The sequence below is a fragment of the Ambystoma mexicanum genome, chromosome 1p (genome assembly GCF_040938575.1).
Source record: "Ambystoma mexicanum isolate Mex_15411 chromosome 1p, UKY_AmexF1_1, whole genome shotgun sequence".
NCBI classification, from domain to species: Eukaryota; Metazoa; Chordata; class Amphibia; order Caudata; family Ambystomatidae; genus Ambystoma; species Ambystoma mexicanum.
In genome coordinates, this window is record NC_090921.1 from 100,253,900 (window position 1) to 100,272,112 (window position 18,213).

The following is an 18,213-nucleotide window of genomic DNA, read 5'->3' on the forward strand; positions in this document are numbered from 1 at the left end:
GGTCAATGTCAGCACCCCTCCATCCAGCAGTCTTGAGTTCAATTCCCGGTGAGGGAGGTCAGATCTTTTCTAGGTTTTTTTTGGTTCTAAAAATGTTTGGGAAGCGAAGGTTCAGGAACATTGCCGGTAGGGAGAGTAAGCTCTTTAAAGGCATGCAATGAGATGTGTTTTTCTTTATTTCTGCATATTTCTGTAGCTAGCTGCATTCTTTCAGTCAACATCCCGCCCCATTTAGTGCTCACGTTTTTAAAGAAGTCCACCATTAGCCCGCAGTGTAAGCCTACCCGGGGCCTCCGCCGATGGTCCATGGTGTGTGGGATCCTTACTGGACCAACCCCAGCCGTAACGCAAATCTTAGCTTTGTCTCATTCGACCCCTAACTCGACCCAAGGAGCTACTGCAAACTCTTAGCCTAACACTAGCCCTAAATGAAAGACGCCTATTGTCCTCACATGTGGGATTTTGTTCTCGCTGCTAGTGCATACGAAACTTGGTTCCGACGTGTCCAGGAGTGGGAGAATTACCAGGGACCTTGCAATCTCGTGCCTGGGGGTTTCTAAGCTGGGCATAGGAGCTCCACTGGATGGAGCCAAGTGTCTTGAACTGAGTTTTTGTGATGCAGCAGGAAAAGGCGCTGCAAAAAGGAGCAACTACCAAGGCAAAGAGATGTGCATTCATTAGGGCATCGTGTCGGCAGATTTGTGGCCCTGCCAAGCACGTGTTTATTGACAGGATCGTGAACGCATGTCCGTTTTCAGTGAACAGTGATTTATGCTTTACCCTTTTTTGGTGAAAACGCACACGAGTCAGATGTGTGCTTTCAGTCTGGGTGTTCAGAAAAGCAAGAATTCATAAACACATGCCATTCCCTGGCTCCCAATTGTCCTGTCTGTACACGTGGCATGAAGATAAAAAAGAAACAGCTATTGGCAGCGGTGGGATTCGAACCCACGCCTCCAAAGAGACTGGAGCCTAAATCCAGCGCCTTAGACCGCTCGGCCACGCTACCCTGCTGGTACTGAAACGAGAGCCTCTGAGACCTGTATTTTTTTAGGGATTGGCTGGTTTGGCCATTAATTCAAAATCAAAGCAAAGCATGAACTTGGATTGAATTCTAGCACTGGCTGTGCAAAGCCCGAACTGAACAATAAAGCACACTTGTCAGCCTGAAATTGAAATGTCACCTTTCGGGAGTGCTCTGTTCAACAGCAGTCTGGTAGCCTAGTGGTCAATGTCAGCACCCCTCCATCCAGCAGTCTTGAGTTCAATTCCCGGTGAGGGAGGTCAGATCTTTTCTAGGTTTTTTTTGGTTCTAAAAATGTTTGGGAAGCGAAGGTTCAGGAACATTGCCGGTAGGGAGAGTAAGCTCTTTAAAGGCATGCAATGAGATGTGTTTTTCTTTATTTCTGCATATTTCTGTAGCTAGCTGCATTCTTTCAGTCAACATCCCGCCCCATTTAGTGCTCACGTTTTTAAAGAAGTCCACCATTAGCCCGCAGTGTAAGCCTACCCGGGGCCTCCGCCGATGGTCCATGGTGTGTGGGATCCTTACTGGACCAACCCCAGCCGTAACGCAAATCTTAGCTTTGTCTCATTCGACCCCTAACTCGACCCAAGGAGCTACTGCAAACTCTTAGCCTAACACTAGCCCTAAATGAAAGACGCCTATTGTCCTCACATGTGGGATTTTGTTCTCGCTGCTAGTGCATACGAAACTTGGTTCCGACGTGTCCAGGAGTGGGAGAATTACCAGGGACCTTGCAATCTCGTGCCTGGGGGTTTCTAAGCTGGGCATAGGAGCTCCACTGGATGGAGCCAAGTGTCTTGAACTGAGTTTTTGTGATGCAGCAGGAAAAGGCGCTGCAAAAAGGAGCAACTACCAAGGCAAAGAGATGTGCATTCATTAGGGCATCGTGTCGGCAGATTTGTGGCCCTGCCAAGCACGTGTTTATTGACAGGATCGTGAACGCATGTCCGTTTTCAGTGAACAGTGATTTATGCTTTACCCTTTTTTGGTGAAAACGCACACGAGTCAGATGTGTGCTTTCAGTCTGGGTGTTCAGAAAAGCAAGAATTCATAAACACATGCCATTCCCTGGCTCCCAATTGTCCTGTCTGTACACGTGGCATGAAGATAAAAAAGAAACAGCTATTGGCAGCGGTGGGATTCGAACCCACGCCTCCAAAGAGACTGGAGCCTAAATCCAGCGCCTTAGACCGCTCGGCCACGCTACCCTGCTGGTACTGAAACGAGAGCCTCTGAGACCTGTATTTTTTTAGGGATTGGCTGGTTTGGCCATTAATTCAAAATCAAAGCAAAGCATGAACTTGGATTGAATTCTAGCACTGGCTGTGCAAAGCCCGAACTGAACAATAAAGCACACTTGTCAGCCTGAAATTGAAATGTCACCTTTCGGGAGTGCTCTGTTCGACAGCAGTCTGGTAGCCTAGTGGTCAATGTCAGCACCCCTCCATCCAGCAGTCTTGAGTTCAATTCCCGGTGAGGGAGGTCAGATCTTTTCTAGGTTTTTTTTGGTTCTAAAAATGTTTGGGAAGCGAAGGTTCAGGAACATTGCCGGTAGGGAGAGTAAGCTCTTTAAAGGCATGCAATGAGATGTGTTTTTCTTTATTTCTGCATATTTCTGTAGCTAGCTGCATTCTTTCAGTCAACATCCCGCCCCATTTAGTGCTCACGTTTTTAAAGAAGTCCACCATTAGCCCGCAGTGTAAGCCTACCCGGGGCCTCCGCCGATGGTCCATGGTGTGTGGGATCCTTACTGGACCAACCCCAGCCGTAACGCAAATCTTAGCTTTGTCTCATTCGACCCCTAACTCGACCCAAGGAGCTACTGCAAACTCTTAGCCTAACACTAGCCCTAAATGAAAGACGCCTATTGTCCTCACATGTGGGATTTTGTTCTCGCTGCTAGTGCATACGAAACTTGGTTCCGACGTGTCCAGGAGTGGGAGAATTACCAGGGACCTTGCAATCTCGTGCCTGGGGGTTTCTAAGCTGGGCATAGGAGCTCCACTGGATGGAGCCAAGTGTCTTGAACTGAGTTTTTGTGATGCAGCAGGAAAAGGCGCTGCAAAAAGGAGCAACTACCAAGGCAAAGAGATGTGCATTCATTAGGGCATCGTGTCGGCAGATTTGTGGCCCTGCCAAGCACGTGTTTATTGACAGGATCGTGAACGCATGTCCGTTTTCAGTGAACAGTGATTTATGCTTTACCCTTTTTTGGTGAAAACGCACACGAGTCAGATGTGTGCTTTCAGTCTGGGTGTTCAGAAAAGCAAGAATTCATAAACACATGCCATTCCCTGGCTCCCAATTGTCCTGTCTGTACACGTGGCATGAAGATAAAAAAGAAACAGCTATTGGCAGCGGTGGGATTCGAACCCACGCCTCCAAAGAGACTGGAGCCTAAATCCAGCGCCTTAGACCGCTCGGCCACGCTACCCTGCTGGTACTGAAACGAGAGCCTCTGAGACCTGTATTTTTTTAGGGATTGGCTGGTTTGGCCATTAATTCAAAATCAAAGCAAAGCATGAACTTGGATTGAATTCTAGCACTGGCTGTGCAAAGCCCGAACTGAACAATAAAGCACACTTGTCAGCCTGAAATTGAAATGTCACCTTTCGGGAGTGCTCTGTTCAACAGCAGTCTGGTAGCCTAGTGGTCAATGTCAGCACCCCTCCATCCAGCAGTCTTGAGTTCAATTCCCGGTGAGGGAGGTCAGATCTTTTCTAGGTTTTTTTTGGTTCTAAAAATGTTTGGGAAGCGAAGGTTCAGGAACATTGCCGGTAGGGAGAGTAAGCTCTTTAAAGGCATGCAATGAGATGTGTTTTTCTTTATTTCTGCATATTTCTGTAGCTAGCTGCATTCTTTCAGTCAACATCCCGCCCCATTTAGTGCTCACGTTTTTAAAGAAGTCCACCATTAGCCCGCAGTGTAAGCCTACCCGGGGCCTCCGCCGATGGTCCATGGTGTGTGGGATCCTTACTGGACCAACCCCAGCCGTAACGCAAATCTTAGCTTTGTCTCATTCGACCCCTAACTCGACCCAAGGAGCTACTGCAAACTCTTAGCCTAACACTAGCCCTAAATGAAAGACGCCTATTGTCCTCACATGTGGGATTTTGTTCTCGCTGCTAGTGCATACGAAACTTGGTTCCGACGTGTCCAGGAGTGGGAGAATTACCAGGGACCTTGCAATCTCGTGCCTGGGGGTTTCTAAGCTGGGCATAGGAGCTCCACTGGATGGAGCCAAGTGTCTTGAACTGAGTTTTTGTGATGCAGCAGGAAAAGGCGCTGCAAAAAGGAGCAACTACCAAGGCAAAGAGATGTGCATTCATTAGGGCATCGTGTCGGCAGATTTGTGGCCCTGCCAAGCACGTGTTTATTGACAGGATCGTGAACGCATGTCCGTTTTCAGTGAACAGTGATTTATGCTTTACCCTTTTTTGGTGAAAACGCACACGAGTCAGATGTGTGCTTTCAGTCTGGGTGTTCAGAAAAGCAAGAATTCATAAACACATGCCATTCCCTGGCTCCCAATTGTCCTGTCTGTACACGTGGCATGAAGATAAAAAAGAAACAGCTATTGGCAGCGGTGGGATTCGAACCCACGCCTCCAAAGAGACTGGAGCCTAAATCCAGCGCCTTAGACCGCTCGGCCACGCTACCCTGCTGGTACTGAAACGAGAGCCTCTGAGACCTGTATTTTTTTAGGGATTGGCTGGTTTGGCCATTAATTCAAAATCAAAGCAAAGCATGAACTTGGATTGAATTCTAGCACTGGCTGTGCAAAGCCCGAACTGAACAATAAAGCACACTTGTCAGCCTGAAATTGAAATGTCACCTTTCGGGAGTGCTCTGTTCGACAGCAGTCTGGTAGCCTAGTGGTCAATGTCAGCACCCCTCCATCCAGCAGTCTTGAGTTCAATTCCCGGTGAGGGAGGTCAGATCTTTTCTAGGTTTTTTTTGGTTCTAAAAATGTTTGGGAAGCGAAGGTTCAGGAACATTGCCGGTAGGGAGAGTAAGCTCTTTAAAGGCATGCAATGAGATGTGTTTTTCTTTATTTCTGCATATTTCTGTAGCTAGCTGCATTCTTTCAGTCAACATCCCGCCCCATTTAGTGCTCACGTTTTTAAAGAAGTCCACCATTAGCCCGCAGTGTAAGCCTACCCGGGGCCTCCGCCGATGGTCCATGGTGTGTGGGATCCTTACTGGACCAACCCCAGCCGTAACGCAAATCTTAGCTTTGTCTCATTCGACCCCTAACTCGACCCAAGGAGCTACTGCAAACTCTTAGCCTAACACTAGCCCTAAATGAAAGACGCCTATTGTCCTCACATGTGGGATTTTGTTCTCGCTGCTAGTGCATACGAAACTTGGTTCCGACGTGTCCAGGAGTGGGAGAATTACCAGGGACCTTGCAATCTCGTGCCTGGGGGTTTCTAAGCTGGGCATAGGAGCTCCACTGGATGGAGCCAAGTGTCTTGAACTGAGTTTTTGTGATGCAGCAGGAAAAGGCGCTGCAAAAAGGAGCAACTACCAAGGCAAAGAGATGTGCATTCATTAGGGCATCGTGTCGGCAGATTTGTGGCCCTGCCAAGCACGTGTTTATTGACAGGATCGTGAACGCATGTCCGTTTTCAGTGAACAGTGATTTATGCTTTACCCTTTTTTGGTGAAAACGCACACGAGTCAGATGTGTGCTTTCAGTCTGGGTGTTCAGAAAAGCAAGAATTCATAAACACATGCCATTCCCTGGCTCCCAATTGTCCTGTCTGTACACGTGGCATGAAGATAAAAAAGAAACAGCTATTGGCAGCGGTGGGATTCGAACCCACGCCTCCAAAGAGACTGGAGCCTAAATCCAGCGCCTTAGACCGCTCGGCCACGCTACCCTGCTGGTACTGAAACGAGAGCCTCTGAGACCTGTATTTTTTTAGGGATTGGCTGGTTTGGCCATTAATTCAAAATCAAAGCAAAGCATGAACTTGGATTGAATTCTAGCACTGGCTGTGCAAAGCCCGAACTGAACAATAAAGCACACTTGTCAGCCTGAAATTGAAATGTCACCTTTCGGGAGTGCTCTGTTCGACAGCAGTCTGGTAGCCTAGTGGTCAATGTCAGCACCCCTCCATCCAGCAGTCTTGAGTTCAATTCCCGGTGAGGGAGGTCAGATCTTTTCTAGGTTTTTTTTGGTTCTAAAAATGTTTGGGAAGCGAAGGTTCAGGAACATTGCCGGTAGGGAGAGTAAGCTCTTTAAAGGCATGCAATGAGATGTGTTTTTCTTTATTTCTGCATATTTCTGTAGCTAGCTGCATTCTTTCAGTCAACATCCCGCCCCATTTAGTGCTCACGTTTTTAAAGAAGTCCACCATTAGCCCGCAGTGTAAGCCTACCCGGGGCCTCCGCCGATGGTCCATGGTGTGTGGGATCCTTACTGGACCAACCCCAGCCGTAACGCAAATCTTAGCTTTGTCTCATTCGACCCCTAACTCGACCCAAGGAGCTACTGCAAACTCTTAGCCTAACACTAGCCCTAAATGAAAGACGCCTATTGTCCTCACATGTGGGATTTTGTTCTCGCTGCTAGTGCATACGAAACTTGGTTCCGACGTGTCCAGGAGTGGGAGAATTACCAGGGACCTTGCAATCTCGTGCCTGGGGGTTTCTAAGCTGGGCATAGGAGCTCCACTGGATGGAGCCAAGTGTCTTGAACTGAGTTTTTGTGATGCAGCAGGAAAAGGCGCTGCAAAAAGGAGCAACTACCAAGGCAAAGAGATGTGCATTCATTAGGGCATCGTGTCGGCAGATTTGTGGCCCTGCCAAGCACGTGTTTATTGACAGGATCGTGAACGCATGTCCGTTTTCAGTGAACAGTGATTTATGCTTTACCCTTTTTTGGTGAAAACGCACACGAGTCAGATGTGTGCTTTCAGTCTGGGTGTTCAGAAAAGCAAGAATTCATAAACACATGCCATTCCCTGGCTCCCAATTGTCCTGTCTGTACACGTGGCATGAAGATAAAAAAGAAACAGCTATTGGCAGCGGTGGGATTCGAACCCACGCCTCCAAAGAGACTGGAGCCTAAATCCAGCGCCTTAGACCGCTCGGCCACGCTACCCTGCTGGTACTGAAACGAGAGCCTCTGAGACCTGTATTTTTTTAGGGATTGGCTGGTTTGGCCATTAATTCAAAATCAAAGCAAAGCATGAACTTGGATTGAATTCTAGCACTGGCTGTGCAAAGCCCGAACTGAACAATAAAGCACACTTGTCAGCCTGAAATTGAAATGTCACCTTTCGGGAGTGCTCTGTTCAACAGCAGTCTGGTAGCCTAGTGGTCAATGTCAGCACCCCTCCATCCAGCAGTCTTGAGTTCAATTCCCGGTGAGGGAGGTCAGATCTTTTCTAGGTTTTTTTTGGTTCTAAAAATGTTTGGGAAGCGAAGGTTCAGGAACATTGCCGGTAGGGAGAGTAAGCTCTTTAAAGGCATGCAATGAGATGTGTTTTTCTTTATTTCTGCATATTTCTGTAGCTAGCTGCATTCTTTCAGTCAACATCCCGCCCCATTTAGTGCTCACGTTTTTAAAGAAGTCCACCATTAGCCCGCAGTGTAAGCCTACCCGGGGCCTCCGCCGATGGTCCATGGTGTGTGGGATCCTTACTGGACCAACCCCAGCCGTAACGCAAATCTTAGCTTTGTCTCATTCGACCCCTAACTCGACCCAAGGAGCTACTGCAAACTCTTAGCCTAACACTAGCCCTAAATGAAAGACGCCTATTGTCCTCACATGTGGGATTTTGTTCTCGCTGCTAGTGCATACGAAACTTGGTTCCGACGTGTCCAGGAGTGGGAGAATTACCAGGGACCTTGCAATCTCGTGCCTGGGGGTTTCTAAGCTGGGCATAGGAGCTCCACTGGATGGAGCCAAGTGTCTTGAACTGAGTTTTTGTGATGCAGCAGGAAAAGGCGCTGCAAAAAGGAGCAACTACCAAGGCAAAGAGATGTGCATTCATTAGGGCATCGTGTCGGCAGATTTGTGGCCCTGCCAAGCACGTGTTTATTGACAGGATCGTGAACGCATGTCCGTTTTCAGTGAACAGTGATTTATGCTTTACCCTTTTTTGGTGAAAACGCACACGAGTCAGATGTGTGCTTTCAGTCTGGGTGTTCAGAAAAGCAAGAATTCATAAACACATGCCATTCCCTGGCTCCCAATTGTCCTGTCTGTACACGTGGCATGAAGATAAAAAAGAAACAGCTATTGGCAGCGGTGGGATTCGAACCCACGCCTCCAAAGAGACTGGAGCCTAAATCCAGCGCCTTAGACCGCTCGGCCACGCTACCCTGCTGGTACTGAAACGAGAGCCTCTGAGACCTGTATTTTTTTAGGGATTGGCTGGTTTGGCCATTAATTCAAAATCAAAGCAAAGCATGAACTTGGATTGAATTCTAGCACTGGCTGTGCAAAGCCCGAACTGAACAATAAAGCACACTTGTCAGCCTGAAATTGAAATGTCACCTTTCGGGAGTGCTCTGTTCGACAGCAGTCTGGTAGCCTAGTGGTCAATGTCAGCACCCCTCCATCCAGCAGTCTTGAGTTCAATTCCCGGTGAGGGAGGTCAGATCTTTTCTAGGTTTTTTTTGGTTCTAAAAATGTTTGGGAAGCGAAGGTTCAGGAACATTGCCGGTAGGGAGAGTAAGCTCTTTAAAGGCATGCAATGAGATGTGTTTTTCTTTATTTCTGCATATTTCTGTAGCTAGCTGCATTCTTTCAGTCAACATCCCGCCCCATTTAGTGCTCACGTTTTTAAAGAAGTCCACCATTAGCCCGCAGTGTAAGCCTACCCGGGGCCTCCGCCGATGGTCCATGGTGTGTGGGATCCTTACTGGACCAACCCCAGCCGTAACGCAAATCTTAGCTTTGTCTCATTCGACCCCTAACTCGACCCAAGGAGCTACTGCAAACTCTTAGCCTAACACTAGCCCTAAATGAAAGACGCCTATTGTCCTCACATGTGGGATTTTGTTCTCGCTGCTAGTGCATACGAAACTTGGTTCCGACGTGTCCAGGAGTGGGAGAATTACCAGGGACCTTGCAATCTCGTGCCTGGGGGTTTCTAAGCTGGGCATAGGAGCTCCACTGGATGGAGCCAAGTGTCTTGAACTGAGTTTTTGTGATGCAGCAGGAAAAGGCGCTGCAAAAAGGAGCAACTACCAAGGCAAAGAGATGTGCATTCATTAGGGCATCGTGTCGGCAGATTTGTGGCCCTGCCAAGCACGTGTTTATTGACAGGATCGTGAACGCATGTCCGTTTTCAGTGAACAGTGATTTATGCTTTACCCTTTTTTGGTGAAAACGCACACGAGTCAGATGTGTGCTTTCAGTCTGGGTGTTCAGAAAAGCAAGAATTCATAAACACATGCCATTCCCTGGCTCCCAATTGTCCTGTCTGTACACGTGGCATGAAGATAAAAAAGAAACAGCTATTGGCAGCGGTGGGATTCGAACCCACGCCTCCAAAGAGACTGGAGCCTAAATCCAGCGCCTTAGACCGCTCGGCCACGCTACCCTGCTGGTACTGAAACGAGAGCCTCTGAGACCTGTATTTTTTTAGGGATTGGCTGGTTTGGCCATTAATTCAAAATCAAAGCAAAGCATGAACTTGGATTGAATTCTAGCACTGGCTGTGCAAAGCCCGAACTGAACAATAAAGCACACTTGTCAGCCTGAAATTGAAATGTCACCTTTCGGGAGTGCTCTGTTCAACAGCAGTCTGGTAGCCTAGTGGTCAATGTCAGCACCCCTCCATCCAGCAGTCTTGAGTTCAATTCCCGGTGAGGGAGGTCAGATCTTTTCTAGGTTTTTTTTGGTTCTAAAAATGTTTGGGAAGCGAAGGTTCAGGAACATTGCCGGTAGGGAGAGTAAGCTCTTTAAAGGCATGCAATGAGATGTGTTTTTCTTTATTTCTGCATATTTCTGTAGCTAGCTGCATTCTTTCAGTCAACATCCCGCCCCATTTAGTGCTCACGTTTTTAAAGAAGTCCACCATTAGCCCGCAGTGTAAGCCTACCCGGGGCCTCCGCCGATGGTCCATGGTGTGTGGGATCCTTACTGGACCAACCCCAGCCGTAACGCAAATCTTAGCTTTGTCTCATTCGACCCCTAACTCGACCCAAGGAGCTACTGCAAACTCTTAGCCTAACACTAGCCCTAAATGAAAGACGCCTATTGTCCTCACATGTGGGATTTTGTTCTCGCTGCTAGTGCATACGAAACTTGGTTCCGACGTGTCCAGGAGTGGGAGAATTACCAGGGACCTTGCAATCTCGTGCCTGGGGGTTTCTAAGCTGGGCATAGGAGCTCCACTGGATGGAGCCAAGTGTCTTGAACTGAGTTTTTGTGATGCAGCAGGAAAAGGCGCTGCAAAAAGGAGCAACTACCAAGGCAAAGAGATGTGCATTCATTAGGGCATCGTGTCGGCAGATTTGTGGCCCTGCCAAGCACGTGTTTATTGACAGGATCGTGAACGCATGTCCGTTTTCAGTGAACAGTGATTTATGCTTTACCCTTTTTTGGTGAAAACGCACACGAGTCAGATGTGTGCTTTCAGTCTGGGTGTTCAGAAAAGCAAGAATTCATAAACACATGCCATTCCCTGGCTCCCAATTGTCCTGTCTGTACACGTGGCATGAAGATAAAAAAGAAACAGCTATTGGCAGCGGTGGGATTCGAACCCACGCCTCCAAAGAGACTGGAGCCTAAATCCAGCGCCTTAGACCGCTCGGCCACGCTACCCTGCTGGTACTGAAACGAGAGCCTCTGAGACCTGTATTTTTTTAGGGATTGGCTGGTTTGGCCATTAATTCAAAATCAAAGCAAAGCATGAACTTGGATTGAATTCTAGCACTGGCTGTGCAAAGCCCGAACTGAACAATAAAGCACACTTGTCAGCCTGAAATTGAAATGTCACCTTTCGGGAGTGCTCTGTTCAACAGCAGTCTGGTAGCCTAGTGGTCAATGTCAGCACCCCTCCATCCAGCAGTCTTGAGTTCAATTCCCGGTGAGGGAGGTCAGATCTTTTCTAGGTTTTTTTTGGTTCTAAAAATGTTTGGGAAGCGAAGGTTCAGGAACATTGCCGGTAGGGAGAGTAAGCTCTTTAAAGGCATGCAATGAGATGTGTTTTTCTTTATTTCTGCATATTTCTGTAGCTAGCTGCATTCTTTCAGTCAACATCCCGCCCCATTTAGTGCTCACGTTTTTAAAGAAGTCCACCATTAGCCCGCAGTGTAAGCCTACCCGGGGCCTCCGCCGATGGTCCATGGTGTGTGGGATCCTTACTGGACCAACCCCAGCCGTAACGCAAATCTTAGCTTTGTCTCATTCGACCCCTAACTCGACCCAAGGAGCTACTGCAAACTCTTAGCCTAACACTAGCCCTAAATGAAAGACGCCTATTGTCCTCACATGTGGGATTTTGTTCTCGCTGCTAGTGCATACGAAACTTGGTTCCGACGTGTCCAGGAGTGGGAGAATTACCAGGGACCTTGCAATCTCGTGCCTGGGGGTTTCTAAGCTGGGCATAGGAGCTCCACTGGATGGAGCCAAGTGTCTTGAACTGAGTTTTTGTGATGCAGCAGGAAAAGGCGCTGCAAAAAGGAGCAACTACCAAGGCAAAGAGATGTGCATTCATTAGGGCATCGTGTCGGCAGATTTGTGGCCCTGCCAAGCACGTGTTTATTGACAGGATCGTGAACGCATGTCCGTTTTCAGTGAACAGTGATTTATGCTTTACCCTTTTTTGGTGAAAACGCACACGAGTCAGATGTGTGCTTTCAGTCTGGGTGTTCAGAAAAGCAAGAATTCATAAACACATGCCATTCCCTGGCTCCCAATTGTCCTGTCTGTACACGTGGCATGAAGATAAAAAAGAAACAGCTATTGGCAGCGGTGGGATTCGAACCCACGCCTCCAAAGAGACTGGAGCCTAAATCCAGCGCCTTAGACCGCTCGGCCACGCTACCCTGCTGGTACTGAAACGAGAGCCTCTGAGACCTGTATTTTTTTAGGGATTGGCTGGTTTGGCCATTAATTCAAAATCAAAGCAAAGCATGAACTTGGATTGAATTCTAGCACTGGCTGTGCAAAGCCCGAACTGAACAATAAAGCACACTTGTCAGCCTGAAATTGAAATGTCACCTTTCGGGAGTGCTCTGTTCAACAGCAGTCTGGTAGCCTAGTGGTCAATGTCAGCACCCCTCCATCCAGCAGTCTTGAGTTCAATTCCCGGTGAGGGAGGTCAGATCTTTTCTAGGTTTTTTTTGGTTCTAAAAATGTTTGGGAAGCGAAGGTTCAGGAACATTGCCGGTAGGGAGAGTAAGCTCTTTAAAGGCATGCAATGAGATGTGTTTTTCTTTATTTCTGCATATTTCTGTAGCTAGCTGCATTCTTTCAGTCAACATCCCGCCCCATTTAGTGCTCACGTTTTTAAAGAAGTCCACCATTAGCCCGCAGTGTAAGCCTACCCGGGGCCTCCGCCGATGGTCCATGGTGTGTGGGATCCTTACTGGACCAACCCCAGCCGTAACGCAAATCTTAGCTTTGTCTCATTCGACCCCTAACTCGACCCAAGGAGCTACTGCAAACTCTTAGCCTAACACTAGCCCTAAATGAAAGACGCCTATTGTCCTCACATGTGGGATTTTGTTCTCGCTGCTAGTGCATACGAAACTTGGTTCCGACGTGTCCAGGAGTGGGAGAATTACCAGGGACCTTGCAATCTCGTGCCTGGGGGTTTCTAAGCTGGGCATAGGAGCTCCACTGGATGGAGCCAAGTGTCTTGAACTGAGTTTTTGTGATGCAGCAGGAAAAGGCGCTGCAAAAAGGAGCAACTACCAAGGCAAAGAGATGTGCATTCATTAGGGCATCGTGTCGGCAGATTTGTGGCCCTGCCAAGCACGTGTTTATTGACAGGATCGTGAACGCATGTCCGTTTTCAGTGAACAGTGATTTATGCTTTACCCTTTTTTGGTGAAAACGCACACGAGTCAGATGTGTGCTTTCAGTCTGGGTGTTCAGAAAAGCAAGAATTCATAAACACATGCCATTCCCTGGCTCCCAATTGTCCTGTCTGTACACGTGGCATGAAGATAAAAAAGAAACAGCTATTGGCAGCGGTGGGATTCGAACCCACGCCTCCAAAGAGACTGGAGCCTAAATCCAGCGCCTTAGACCGCTCGGCCACGCTACCCTGCTGGTACTGAAACGAGAGCCTCTGAGACCTGTATTTTTTTAGGGATTGGCTGGTTTGGCCATTAATTCAAAATCAAAGCAAAGCATGAACTTGGATTGAATTCTAGCACTGGCTGTGCAAAGCCCGAACTGAACAATAAAGCACACTTGTCAGCCTGAAATTGAAATGTCACCTTTCGGGAGTGCTCTGTTCGACAGCAGTCTGGTAGCCTAGTGGTCAATGTCAGCACCCCTCCATCCAGCAGTCTTGAGTTCAATTCCCGGTGAGGGAGGTCAGATCTTTTCTAGGTTTTTTTTGGTTCTAAAAATGTTTGGGAAGCGAAGGTTCAGGAACATTGCCGGTAGGGAGAGTAAGCTCTTTAAAGGCATGCAATGAGATGTGTTTTTCTTTATTTCTGCATATTTCTGTAGCTAGCTGCATTCTTTCAGTCAACATCCCGCCCCATTTAGTGCTCACGTTTTTAAAGAAGTCCACCATTAGCCCGCAGTGTAAGCCTACCCGGGGCCTCCGCCGATGGTCCATGGTGTGTGGGATCCTTACTGGACCAACCCCAGCCGTAACGCAAATCTTAGCTTTGTCTCATTCGACCCCTAACTCGACCCAAGGAGCTACTGCAAACTCTTAGCCTAACACTAGCCCTAAATGAAAGACGCCTATTGTCCTCACATGTGGGATTTTGTTCTCGCTGCTAGTGCATACGAAACTTGGTTCCGACGTGTCCAGGAGTGGGAGAATTACCAGGGACCTTGCAATCTCGTGCCTGGGGGTTTCTAAGCTGGGCATAGGAGCTCCACTGGATGGAGCCAAGTGTCTTGAACTGAGTTTTTGTGATGCAGCAGGAAAAGGCGCTGCAAAAAGGAGCAACTACCAAGGCAAAGAGATGTGCATTCATTAGGGCATCGTGTCGGCAGATTTGTGGCCCTGCCAAGCACGTGTTTATTGACAGGATCGTGAACGCATGTCCGTTTTCAGTGAACAGTGATTTATGCTTTACCCTTTTTTGGTGAAAACGCACACGAGTCAGATGTGTGCTTTCAGTCTGGGTGTTCAGAAAAGCAAGAATTCATAAACACATGCCATTCCCTGGCTCCCAATTGTCCTGTCTGTACACGTGGCATGAAGATAAAAAAGAAACAGCTATTGGCAGCGGTGGGATTCGAACCCACGCCTCCAAAGAGACTGGAGCCTAAATCCAGCGCCTTAGACCGCTCGGCCACGCTACCCTGCTGGTACTGAAACGAGAGCCTCTGAGACCTGTATTTTTTTAGGGATTGGCTGGTTTGGCCATTAATTCAAAATCAAAGCAAAGCATGAACTTGGATTGAATTCTAGCACTGGCTGTGCAAAGCCCGAACTGAACAATAAAGCACACTTGTCAGCCTGAAATTGAAATGTCACCTTTCGGGAGTGCTCTGTTCAACAGCAGTCTGGTAGCCTAGTGGTCAATGTCAGCACCCCTCCATCCAGCAGTCTTGAGTTCAATTCCCGGTGAGGGAGGTCAGATCTTTTCTAGGTTTTTTTTGGTTCTAAAAATGTTTGGGAAGCGAAGGTTCAGGAACATTGCCGGTAGGGAGAGTAAGCTCTTTAAAGGCATGCAATGAGATGTGTTTTTCTTTATTTCTGCATATTTCTGTAGCTAGCTGCATTCTTTCAGTCAACATCCCGCCCCATTTAGTGCTCACGTTTTTAAAGAAGTCCACCATTAGCCCGCAGTGTAAGCCTACCCGGGGCCTCCGCCGATGGTCCATGGTGTGTGGGATCCTTACTGGACCAACCCCAGCCGTAACGCAAATCTTAGCTTTGTCTCATTCGACCCCTAACTCGACCCAAGGAGCTACTGCAAACTCTTAGCCTAACACTAGCCCTAAATGAAAGACGCCTATTGTCCTCACATGTGGGATTTTGTTCTCGCTGCTAGTGCATACGAAACTTGGTTCCGACGTGTCCAGGAGTGGGAGAATTACCAGGGACCTTGCAATCTCGTGCCTGGGGGTTTCTAAGCTGGGCATAGGAGCTCCACTGGATGGAGCCAAGTGTCTTGAACTGAGTTTTTGTGATGCAGCAGGAAAAGGCGCTGCAAAAAGGAGCAACTACCAAGGCAAAGAGATGTGCATTCATTAGGGCATCGTGTCGGCAGATTTGTGGCCCTGCCAAGCACGTGTTTATTGACAGGATCGTGAACGCATGTCCGTTTTCAGTGAACAGTGATTTATGCTTTACCCTTTTTTGGTGAAAACGCACACGAGTCAGATGTGTGCTTTCAGTCTGGGTGTTCAGAAAAGCAAGAATTCATAAACACATGCCATTCCCTGGCTCCCAATTGTCCTGTCTGTACACGTGGCATGAAGATAAAAAAGAAACAGCTATTGGCAGCGGTGGGATTCGAACCCACGCCTCCAAAGAGACTGGAGCCTAAATCCAGCGCCTTAGACCGCTCGGCCACGCTACCCTGCTGGTACTGAAACGAGAGCCTCTGAGACCTGTATTTTTTTAGGGATTGGCTGGTTTGGCCATTAATTCAAAATCAAAGCAAAGCATGAACTTGGATTGAATTCTAGCACTGGCTGTGCAAAGCCCGAACTGAACAATAAAGCACACTTGTCAGCCTGAAATTGAAATGTCACCTTTCGGGAGTGCTCTGTTCAACAGCAGTCTGGTAGCCTAGTGGTCAATGTCAGCACCCCTCCATCCAGCAGTCTTGAGTTCAATTCCCGGTGAGGGAGGTCAGATCTTTTCTAGGTTTTTTTTGGTTCTAAAAATGTTTGGGAAGCGAAGGTTCAGGAACATTGCCGGTAGGGAGAGTAAGCTCTTTAAAGGCATGCAATGAGATGTGTTTTTCTTTATTTCTGCATATTTCTGTAGCTAGCTGCATTCTTTCAGTCAACATCCCGCCCCATTTAGTGCTCACGTTTTTAAAGAAGTCCACCATTAGCCCGCAGTGTAAGCCTACCCGGGGCCTCCGCCGATGGTCCATGGTGTGTGGGATCCTTACTGGACCAACCCCAGCCGTAACGCAAATCTTAGCTTTGTCTCATTCGACCCCTAACTCGACCCAAGGAGCTACTGCAAACTCTTAGCCTAACACTAGCCCTAAATGAAAGACGCCTATTGTCCTCACATGTGGGATTTTGTTCTCGCTGCTAGTGCATACGAAACTTGGTTCCGACGTGTCCAGGAGTGGGAGAATTACCAGGGACCTTGCAATCTCGTGCCTGGGGGTTTCTAAGCTGGGCATAGGAGCTCCACTGGATGGAGCCAAGTGTCTTGAACTGAGTTTTTGTGATGCAGCAGGAAAAGGCGCTGCAAAAAGGAGCAACTACCAAGGCAAAGAGATGTGCATTCATTAGGGCATCGTGTCGGCAGATTTGTGGCCCTGCCAAGCACGTGTTTATTGACAGGATCGTGAACGCATGTCCGTTTTCAGTGAACAGTGATTTATGCTTTACCCTTTTTTGGTGAAAACGCACACGAGTCAGATGTGTGCTTTCAGTCTGGGTGTTCAGAAAAGCAAGAATTCATAAACACATGCCATTCCCTGGCTCCCAATTGTCCTGTCTGTACACGTGGCATGAAGATAAAAAAGAAACAGCTATTGGCAGCGGTGGGATTCGAACCCACGCCTCCAAAGAGACTGGAGCCTAAATCCAGCGCCTTAGACCGCTCGGCCACGCTACCCTGCTGGTACTGAAACGAGAGCCTCTGAGACCTGTATTTTTTTAGGGATTGGCTGGTTTGGCCATTAATTCAAAATCAAAGCAAAGCATGAACTTGGATTGAATTCTAGCACTGGCTGTGCAAAGCCCGAACTGAACAATAAAGCACACTTGTCAGCCTGAAATTGAAATGTCACCTTTCGGGAGTGCTCTGTTCAACAGCAGTCTGGTAGCCTAGTGGTCAATGTCAGCACCCCTCCATCCAGCAGTCTTGAGTTCAATTCCCGGTGAGGGAGGTCAGATCTTTTCTAGGTTTTTTTTGGTTCTAAAAATGTTTGGGAAGCGAAGGTTCAGGAACATTGCCGGTAGGGAGAGTAAGCTCTTTAAAGGCATGCAATGAGATGTGTTTTTCTTTATTTCTGCATATTTCTGTAGCTAGCTGCATTCTTTCAGTCAACATCCCGCCCCATTTAGTGCTCACGTTTTTAAAGAAGTCCACCATTAGCCCGCAGTGTAAGCCTACCCGGGGCCTCCGCCGATGGTCCATGGTGTGTGGGATCCTTACTGGACCAACCCCAGCCGTAACGCAAATCTTAGCTTTGTCTCATTCGACCCCTAACTCGACCCAAGGAGCTACTGCAAACTCTTAGCCTAACACTAGCCCTAAATGAAAGACGCCTATTGTCCTCACATGTGGGATTTTGTTCTCGCTGCTAGTGCATACGAAACTTGGTTCCGACGTGTCCAGGAGTGGGAGAATTACCAGGGACCTTGCAATCTCGTGCCTGGGGGTTTCTAAGCTGGGCATAGGAGCTCCACTGGATGGAGCCAAGTGTCTTGAACTGAGTTTTTGTGATGCAGCAGGAAAAGGCGCTGCAAAAAGGAGCAACTACCAAGGCAAAGAGATGTGCATTCATTAGGGCATCGTGTCGGCAGATTTGTGGCCCTGCCAAGCACGTGTTTATTGACAGGATCGTGAACGCATGTCCGTTTTCAGTGAACAGTGATTTATGCTTTACCCTTTTTTGGTGAAAACGCACACGAGTCAGATGTGTGCTTTCAGTCTGGGTGTTCAGAAAAGCAAGAATTCATAAACACATGCCATTCCCTGGCTCCCAATTGTCCTGTCTGTACACGTGGCATGAAGATAAAAAAGAAACAGCTATTGGCAGCGGTGGGATTCGAACCCACGCCTCCAAAGAGACTGGAGCCTAAATCCAGCGCCTTAGACCGCTCGGCCACGCTACCCTGCTGGTACTGAAACGAGAGCCTCTGAGACCTGTATTTT

The 18,213-nt window shown here is 48.0% G+C and overlaps 15 non-coding genes across 15 annotated transcripts; all 15 read right to left on the minus strand.

Moving 5' to 3' along the window:
• Positions 1 to 927: 927 nt before the first annotated feature.
• On the minus strand, positions 928 to 1,009 carry TRNAL-UAG (transfer RNA leucine (anticodon UAG)). The gene has a single exon. It is a non-coding gene; the product is annotated as a tRNA-Leu (tRNA).
• Positions 1,010 to 2,153: 1,144 nt separating this feature from the next.
• On the minus strand, positions 2,154 to 2,235 carry TRNAL-UAG (transfer RNA leucine (anticodon UAG)). Its single transcript has one exon. It is a non-coding gene; the product is annotated as a tRNA-Leu (tRNA).
• A 1,144-nt stretch (positions 2,236 to 3,379) lies between these two features.
• Positions 3,380 to 3,461, minus strand: TRNAL-UAG (transfer RNA leucine (anticodon UAG)). Its single transcript has one exon. It is a non-coding gene; the product is annotated as a tRNA-Leu (tRNA).
• A 1,144-nt stretch (positions 3,462 to 4,605) lies between these two features.
• Positions 4,606 to 4,687, minus strand: TRNAL-UAG (transfer RNA leucine (anticodon UAG)). The gene has a single exon. It is a non-coding gene; the product is annotated as a tRNA-Leu (tRNA).
• A 1,144-nt stretch (positions 4,688 to 5,831) lies between these two features.
• On the minus strand, positions 5,832 to 5,913 carry TRNAL-UAG (transfer RNA leucine (anticodon UAG)). Its single transcript has one exon. It is a non-coding gene; the product is annotated as a tRNA-Leu (tRNA).
• Positions 5,914 to 7,057: 1,144 nt separating this feature from the next.
• Positions 7,058 to 7,139, minus strand: TRNAL-UAG (transfer RNA leucine (anticodon UAG)). Its single transcript has one exon. It is a non-coding gene; the product is annotated as a tRNA-Leu (tRNA).
• Positions 7,140 to 8,283: 1,144 nt separating this feature from the next.
• On the minus strand, positions 8,284 to 8,365 carry TRNAL-UAG (transfer RNA leucine (anticodon UAG)). Its single transcript has one exon. It is a non-coding gene; the product is annotated as a tRNA-Leu (tRNA).
• A 1,144-nt stretch (positions 8,366 to 9,509) lies between these two features.
• TRNAL-UAG (transfer RNA leucine (anticodon UAG)) lies at positions 9,510 to 9,591 on the minus strand. The gene has a single exon. It is a non-coding gene; the product is annotated as a tRNA-Leu (tRNA).
• Positions 9,592 to 10,735: 1,144 nt separating this feature from the next.
• On the minus strand, positions 10,736 to 10,817 carry TRNAL-UAG (transfer RNA leucine (anticodon UAG)). Its single transcript has one exon. It is a non-coding gene; the product is annotated as a tRNA-Leu (tRNA).
• A 1,144-nt stretch (positions 10,818 to 11,961) lies between these two features.
• On the minus strand, positions 11,962 to 12,043 carry TRNAL-UAG (transfer RNA leucine (anticodon UAG)). Its single transcript has one exon. It is a non-coding gene; the product is annotated as a tRNA-Leu (tRNA).
• Positions 12,044 to 13,187: 1,144 nt separating this feature from the next.
• Positions 13,188 to 13,269, minus strand: TRNAL-UAG (transfer RNA leucine (anticodon UAG)). Its single transcript has one exon. It is a non-coding gene; the product is annotated as a tRNA-Leu (tRNA).
• A 1,144-nt stretch (positions 13,270 to 14,413) lies between these two features.
• Positions 14,414 to 14,495, minus strand: TRNAL-UAG (transfer RNA leucine (anticodon UAG)). The gene has a single exon. It is a non-coding gene; the product is annotated as a tRNA-Leu (tRNA).
• Positions 14,496 to 15,639: 1,144 nt separating this feature from the next.
• Positions 15,640 to 15,721, minus strand: TRNAL-UAG (transfer RNA leucine (anticodon UAG)). Its single transcript has one exon. It is a non-coding gene; the product is annotated as a tRNA-Leu (tRNA).
• Positions 15,722 to 16,865: 1,144 nt separating this feature from the next.
• TRNAL-UAG (transfer RNA leucine (anticodon UAG)) lies at positions 16,866 to 16,947 on the minus strand. The gene has a single exon. It is a non-coding gene; the product is annotated as a tRNA-Leu (tRNA).
• Positions 16,948 to 18,091: 1,144 nt separating this feature from the next.
• TRNAL-UAG (transfer RNA leucine (anticodon UAG)) lies at positions 18,092 to 18,173 on the minus strand. Its single transcript has one exon. It is a non-coding gene; the product is annotated as a tRNA-Leu (tRNA).
• Positions 18,174 to 18,213: the final 40 nt, after the last annotated feature.